This window comes from Gossypium arboreum, chromosome 7 (genome assembly GCF_025698485.1).
Source record: "Gossypium arboreum isolate Shixiya-1 chromosome 7, ASM2569848v2, whole genome shotgun sequence".
In the NCBI taxonomy this organism is placed as follows: Eukaryota; Viridiplantae; Streptophyta; class Magnoliopsida; order Malvales; family Malvaceae; genus Gossypium; species Gossypium arboreum.
In genome coordinates this window covers 92,228,721-92,237,459 of record NC_069076.1, presented here as the reverse complement: position 1 = coordinate 92,237,459, position 8,739 = coordinate 92,228,721, and positions in this window count along the sequence as shown.

Below are 8,739 nucleotides of genomic sequence, written 5' to 3'. Positions count from 1 at the left end.
CGCCATCAAACCGAGCGGCATCAAAGGGAGTAATCTCTATCGGCCCCTACATGATGCGCCTTGCCAGACACTTTAGCCTCCTCAACACCGTGGCCCAGTCATCAGCGCTTACACTGATAGGTCAGATGTCCCCACAAGGCATCATGACTATGTTACACATGAGGATGATTGAGCGACGATGTGGGACCGATCCTCCTCAGTACCGTCTCACTCAAGCCATTGACGAGCAGGATCTTGAGAACATTCTCGATGATGTCCCCCCATAGCACGAGAAGCCTTCGACCATGCCACCTAGGGAATGACCAGTTCATGCAACTGCTTCATTGGCACACCTTTTCGATCGACTCGCTCACTTCGAGCAGTATTGCACTACACAGTTCGAGATGATTCACGAGCGAGATCGGCAACGTGATAGATGGATGGATGACATGCAGGCCATGATGCAGCAGCTATGCCAGCACTTTCACATCTCCACTCCAGCGCCACCACCTGAGGGCCCCACTAACGAGGATCATTGAATCCTCTTATCTTTTTATTTTTATTTTTCTTTTTCTTTTTATTTTCATTTCAATTTTATTATTTTCTTTTGAAAGACATATCTATATTAGTAAATTTTACTTTCTTCATTTTTCTGGTATTTCTAACAAGTAATCCCACAACGCTTTCTTCCACACCAACTCTTAATAAGCTCTTCATGATTCTACAGACTTCCAAGCAAAGCTGCTAGGAATATTTTATGGAATGAGGAAACAAATAGGGAATAATACAAAACGAATGTCATGTTCAACGACCCAATTTCTTCATCTAGCCAAGAACAATGGCAGCTACTACTTTCCCCAAACACTCCAGCCTTAGAATCAAGCTCCGCATCCATATAACAGGGAATTTCACCTCCTTTCCTCTTATGATTTTCTTTATTTTGAATAATCTATCTTTGTACATTGAGGGCAATGTACATCTTAAGTGTGGGGGGGTGTAACACCCCAAACCCGGCCTAGACGTTATGACCGGATCCAGTGCGCCACATTGATGCGTACAAAACATTCCAGACATTTAGTTTGGAAAACCTTATTGGTGATGTAAAAGATACTTTTAATATAGGTTAAAGTGAATGGGAGTCAGGCACCGGTAGGAAACCGAAAAAGAGGAGGTGAGTCTGTCGGATTGCTTAAGTACCAAGCTCCTTGGATCCAATCCTAGACATGCACACCGCCATTGCCACACTCTAACATCTCGTATAACTGTGAGAAAACCATTTGGTTAAGTCCATCTTAATAACGTGATTAAGTTTGAAAATGTTTGCTTAGCGGAAGTCTTACTTGTAATCGAGTTATTTTGAAATCACTTAATGTTTTTGGAAATGCGTCCTAAAGCTAACCCATTTTCCTTAGTTATCATAGTTTTTTCATCATAATAAAATAAAATAATAAAAGTAAAAAAACCATAAAAATAATTAAGCGGCCTTATTACACTTAAAACCCAAAACCATAAATGAAATTAAAAGGACGCCCAGTTCACTAGAAAGAAACCAGTTCAGAGAAACATGTGGCGATCAATCCTCACACTCCAAGCCCACTATGGATGAGGATTACTGCGAGGATGAAAATAAGGGTGAGTTTTGGGAAACTCGGTGTGTAATTCAACCCAACCATAACCTAAATCAGTTCAAACCACGAGACAGAATAAGTTGGCCTCACCTGCAGCAGATACGAGAATAAAGCCCATAGGCCCGTAATGCACCAAAACAGATATATCATGCTTATGCAGAAACCCAACCATATCCAACCACATACACCCCTATACCATCCTTTCGCCATGTGGGGAGACTACTCGACCCACCCACCAACAACACGCCACGAAATATGCGGCATGGTGCCAGATCTGTAAAATGTGTGAGTCACCAGATCTGATATTTTGTGGCGGTGCCACTGTATCAGATATACGTGGCAGGGCCACCAGAACAGATAATTTGTGGCATAGCCACTAGGACGCTTCCTCCATAATATAACCCATGTCCCCATGCAACAGATATACATTCATGGCATACATCATACAGATTTAATTCATCATGCTTTTCAGACAAAATTAACCCTAGGGGTATAGAGGTCATTTTGCATACATAGGGGTATAATGGTAATTTTGCATACATAGGGGTATAATGGTAATTTTTCATAAATAGGGGTATTCTAGTACATCTAAATATTTTAAGGTTTTCATGCATATCGTAGCCATTACGTTTAGCCGTAAACACTTACCGAAAGTGTTCTTATCAATTGGGGCGATTGGCCCATTAACCCGCTTTTGGCCCATTAAGCCCAAAATATCAAAACGCATCTAAATCGCTGCGTCTTGCAGCTTTTATCACTTTTGATTACCAGTAATAATTACCCATACGTCTTACGAGCATTCGTACACTCGCAAGTGCCCAAAATACCGGCTTTTCGGCATTTTAGCTTTTCGGCTTTTGCCGATCTAGCCTATGAGAGGGTGTCAATTACACACCTGTTTTTGGGATTTCCTCGACGAGATCTACACACGAACTGCCTACAATTGAATCACTTAATATTACTCCAAATATCGAAATAAGATTGAGTATATAGTCCCCTACCACATTCGGCCAAACATGCCTAACACCCTTATTGCTCTTACCTTACTGCCGAAAGATGGTTAACTCCAAAGATCCGATCGTTCCACCTATCCAAGCCCTTGATCAATCGCCTTTAAATCACGCTATTACCAAAACAAAATAGTTATTACGACCCCTCAGGGTTACAAGTCCAAATCGACAACCTCCCTAACTTTTAAGGATTTCGGCTTTTCCTAAAATATGTAAGAAGACTAAGTTTTGGAGAAGACTTACCACCGATTCCTTAGTGAATGATTCCAATGAATTTCCCACTCGATCCCGATGTAGATCTAAGCCCTCAGATGATAACAAAAGTCGAGCTTTCAGTGACTCCAGTATTCGGCCAAGTCCCTTTTAATGTGGGGTTTTCGGCTTTTTGCAACTTGTGTTTAGAAAGGTAAAACGAGAGGGTTTTGCTATGGTCTTGTCGTCAAAACTTGAGGTTTTAGAGGGCTGGTGAATCGGCCACAAATGATGAAGAGAAGAGATGTGGTTTTGGTTATAAGAAATCGGTACAAAAAGAATCAAGCTTTCGGGATTTCGGCTTTTTATGGCCACAGGCTATGAAGGTTTTGAAACGGTTGAAGGGAAAAATAGAGATGAACAAGATGGTAGGAAGGTTCGGCAATGGAGGAAAAGAGATGAAGAAAAAGGTTGATGAGGAGAAGAGAAAAGAAAAGATGAGGAGAAAAGTCAGGAAATGGCACCAACTACCCTAAGTGCCGAATTTATACTAGCTCCTTAACCTAGCCAAATTTTGCCCCCTTAAAGAATCCCTTGGCCGGCCACCTCTTGCTCTTTAAGAGTCCGACATTCAGCCAACACATCTCTCCCTAATCAGCTCCTAATTTCTCTCCCTTATCCCCTCCTTGCTCCATCTCCTGAGCAACTCAAACTCTTGTTAATGATCTTTCACTTCATTTCCATTACCTATCTTTTACATTCATAAAATTAATCCCTTATTTTGCTATCAATGTGACTTGAACACTGGTCCTCCCTAGCTTCCACACGCCACTTATAGCCTTCCTGTGGCGCCACATGCCACTTCACCACTTGTTTCCTTGTGATCTATTTTACACAATTAATTCCTCAAAGCCCAATTTACGTAACCCTTTCTCTTATGGAATTAAAATTAATTAAAACTATCGGGTTATCCTAAGCTTGGGCCTTCTAGAGGCCCACTATCACAATTAAACCTACACTTAACAAGCAGAACACAGAATTTTTAATTTTACAAGCTTTTTTTCAAAATTCCCAAAAATTTGGGGCGTTACAGGGTGAACATGAAACCTAACTTTTTGCATTATTCTCAAATCCCTGAATTTGGTCTTGTGCTTAAGTGATTTTCTCATAATCTTGATCAAATGAATTCTGATTGATCTATAATTATTGTTGATATGTTATGAATTAGACCATGGGAATTATGCATGATTATTTGATTATAGGACATTAGAAAATCGAGCATGATAAGTTGATATTTTGAGAACTAAAATTTTTAGACTATTTTCCTAAATTGAGGTATTATCTTGAAATCTTAAGTATACAGGAATGACATCAAAACCCAAATTTTTGGTGTGATTTTTGAGCCTTTTAAGCATATAGCTTTCTTTCTTGCTCGCTTCTTTTGTGGTTTGAGTGTGTCAACATTGAATTGTTATTCTAGAACTTGCTTCGATTATACATGTCGAGATCACACGTAAGATTTGATATACAGGGATGATAAAGGCACTTAGGATTTAACCCATTTACTCCATAAAAAGCCTTCCCACATAATTAAACCTTTAGTGAACCCCCTTTGAGCCTACTAACCTTTTTTATTGATTAACCTTCATCATTAACCCATTAACCTATTATTGTTGAAATCCTCTTACTTAATTTACTTTTTTTTATCGAGATTAAATTTAATACTATTACCTCACTATGTTCACCATTTTTTGTTATTGAATCATGAAGTATGATTTCTATATTGTATTGACTCGATTTGTTCTTTTTTTTAAAAAAAAAACTCAGTATTATTATTGTAATCCTCAGCAAGCTAAAGTTGTCATTAGGTCATGTAATATAGTTCTAGATATTTGTTTCTGGTTCAGTAATTAAGTTTTTGATAGTGGGGTAATATATTGAAATTATCTCGATTCTAACCTTTGCCTCTTCAGTTTGTATCCATACCTGTAACCTAAACCCCGTTACAACCATGCAAAGACCTTTTGATTAGTGTATTATTTTATTTACAAGTGGTGGAGATTTGATTTTCATGCAAGCCTACGGTAATAACTTCTCATGTTAGACAATCGAGTGCTTAATCTTGAACCTTAAACACTTTGAGTGATTTGAGTGAACCTTTAGTGCGGATGTCATCTCTTGTATATTTAGGACTAAAGTTAATTACTTAGAAGAAGGAGATTACCTATGATTTTATTATCAAAATATTCGATTTAGATTGTTTAAGGCTTTTACTACCCCTATAGTTGAATTCTCACTGTATGATTTTCTACGGAATAACTTGTAACATTATCAGTAATGATTATGTGATTGAGAGGAATGAACTCTAGTAGTAAATGAGAGTTTTTCTTGACGACAAACAAATACTTAAGTGTGGGGGGGATTTGATAAACGCCAAATTATACATAGTTTTACCCTAAATACTTAGCATATTTATGGACATTTACTACTAGATTTATGGATTTTAGTGCTCTTAATCTGATTATTTCATGTTTTGTACTCAGGAGAGCACTAAGAGTCAAAAGGAGCCAAAAATGAGATAAAAAAGGACAAAACGGACCAATTGAGAAGATCACACGGCCTAAGCCTTGCCACATGGGCTGTTCACACTCTCGTGTCCTTCGAGGGTGTCGACCAAGGCTCTCATGTTTCACATGGCCTGGCCATTGACCCACATGGCCGTGTACAATTTAACGGATCGAACACGACTTGGAAAATACGTCACACAACCGTGGCACACGGGCGTGTCCCTTTTTCAAAGAGTTGTATTTTACACAGAAAAGGGTATTTAGGGAGGAAAAAAGCCAATCCAAAGCCTATATAAACACCCTAAGTATGAATTAGAGAGGGGGCCTCTTCCAGAACTTTTCTGGAATACAAAACCACATGCCAGGAATTACTTGAAGGAAGCCAGATGATCCATCCCAAAAGCTGGAGCTACTCCAAGACTGAAGATCTCTCTCAGAATTCTTTCAGGGGTTTTAGAGTTTTCTTTATGTTTTGTTATTTTCATACCTTTGAGATGTACACTTATCTTATTATGAACTAAACCCCTTAAATACCTAAGGGGGTTGAAACCTATGATGGATCTTGTTCTTATTATCCGAACTATATGATAAATACTTGATTTGTTCTTAATTATGTGTTCTTAATGCTTGAGTTAATATTCCGGGTATTAATTCATGATTTGACGTGCTTATGCAGAGGAGAAAAAGTCCCTGTCTAAGAGTAGATTTGGCATAATTAAGCGGAGTTGATCAAACACCTAGAAATAGGGTTATAAGATTTTGCCGAATTAGGGTGAAACCTAATATGAGAGTCCATAGAGTGATTTACTGCTTCCCTATGGGTCTTAATTAAGAAAGAAATTTTGATCAATTCAACTGAGGGTTAGACGTTATTAGTCTCGAAAAGTATAATAACATAGGTTAGGAAGTGTAATATCCTGATTTTGGGCCTAGTCGGAATAGTGGTTTCGTGACCACAAAATTCGAGATAGAAATAATTATTTTATGATTATTTTGAGGTTTATGATATGATTGCATGATTGTGTGAAAATTTCGTGAAGAAATTTTATGCATAAAGTGCTTAAATTGAAATTAGGGACTAAATTGAATAATTTGCAAAACTTGCATTCTAGAAGTTTCTAGTATGAAATTGTTTTGAAATATTAATTAGGAGGTCTTAAATAGAATTTTACCAATTTCTAAGTCTATGGACAAAAATTGGACATGGATGGAATTTTTGGAAAGTTTAGTAGTAAGGGCATTTTGGTCATTTAGGGGTAAAATGAATTAAAATACAAAATTAAAAGCCAATTTTGCTCATCTTCAACCCCATGGCCGAATATAGAAAGGAGAAACCATGGCTAGGGTTTTTCAAGATTCCAAGCTCGATTGTAAGTCCATTCTAGCCCCGTTTTTCAAGTTCTTTACGTTTTTGGAGTCCCGGTAGCTCGATTAAGCTTATGCTAGCAATAATTTAACCTAGGGTTTATATTTGTAAAAATACCCATGGGTGAAATTTGTGTATTTTGGTGTTTTATGATAGAATATGAGATTTTAAATTATGTTAGACAACTTGTGCTACTCGGTTTTAAGCAAAAACTAGCAAAAGTGCTTAATCGGTAAAAATACCTAATAGTCATAAGTACATGTTGGAATGAGAATTTGATGTTGCCATAGAAGGGAAAAATGATCCGCATGTCATAAAACATAAGAAAATAGGCTGAAGTTTAATTTACGAGCTTTGGGGCAAAAGTGTAAATATGCAAAAGTTTAGGGGCAAAATTGTAATTTTGGCAAAATATGATTTTGGGTCAATTTGAATAATGTGAGTCCTAATTAGACTATATTTTAAATGATAGAGCAAGGAAAACTAAAATTCGAGCTAAAATGGGGAAAATACCAAGTTGTGGACGAAATGGTAAAAGTAGCCATTTTCGCATACGAGGTAAGTTCATGTGTAAATGTAGTAACATAATTGTCATTTTAAGCAATTTAATGTTGTTTATATGATATGATGCTAATTATTATCATGAAATATTATGCTTTGTAGTTATTGTTGAATAATATGTAATTTTGTGAATTACTTGATGAGTATAAACTATCACCGAAGTATCAAATTCGATATTCCGTGGAAGATGGCAAAGATGAGTGATCGAGGAAAACGCCCGTTTGAACCTTAGGAATAGATTAGGATACAAGTGACATGTCACTAGGATGGTTGAGCATCCGAACTCGTTGAGTTGATTCCGAGTTCACTTATGGATGCAAATGTCTGAACTCGTTGAGTTGAGTCCGAGTTCATGAGATGAAACTAGGCATCCGAACTCATTGAGTTGAGTCCGAGTTCACTCATGGATGCGAACGCCCGAGCTCGTTGAGTTGAGTCCGAGTTCGCTTATGGGCGGGTTACATAGTAGCTTGGCTACATATGTGGCACTTATGTGCAAACTTTCCATGTATCCGAATTATATTCTGATGTGTTCAACGGGATATTTTTCTGATATGATAGAAACTAGTACGCTGTACATTCTCACAATCTCAGCCACATACAACTTGGCCAATCTCTGCAATGAATAATCAGTGTGGACTGGAATAAAGTGGGCAGATTTAGTCAATCAGTCTACAATAACCCATACCGAATCCTTCTTAGTCAGCGTTAAGGGTAGCCCACTTACAAAATCCATTGTTACTCTCTCCCATTTCCAGAGTGGAATCTTTACTGGCTGCAGTAACCCAAAAGGCAGTTGATGCCCAGCCTTAATTTGCTGGCATGTCAAGCACTTACCCACGAACTCAGTAACCTCGCGCTTAAGCCCTGGCCACCAATATAGCTCACGAAGATCTCGATATAACTTATTTCCACCAGGATGCATAGCATACGGACGCATGCGCTTCTTGCAGTATAGATTGTCTTAAATCAGAATCCTTTAGTATACAAATTCTCCCACGAAAACATAGCACTCCCTCACTATTGAGCCTAAAATCTGCAGTCTCACAATTCTCAACCAATCGAAAATGAGGAACCAATGACTCATCCAACAACTATTTCTCCCTAATTTGACCCATCCAAGTCAGTCTCACTTGAAGCTCAGCCAACAAGCTACCATCATCAAGCAGGCTAAGACGAGTAAACATTGCTCTCAAATCAGATACAACCCTACGGCTCAGTGCGCCAGCTACCACGTTAGCTTTACTAGGGTGGTACTTAATTGAACAATGATAATCCTTAAGCAACTCTATCCACCTTTATTGCCTAAGGTTCAACTCCTTCTGAGTGAGGAGGTACTTGAGGCTTTTATGATCTGTGTAAATAATATTCTTCTCACCTATAAGTAATGCTTCCAAATCTTCTGTACGAAAACCACCATAGCTAACTCCAAGTCG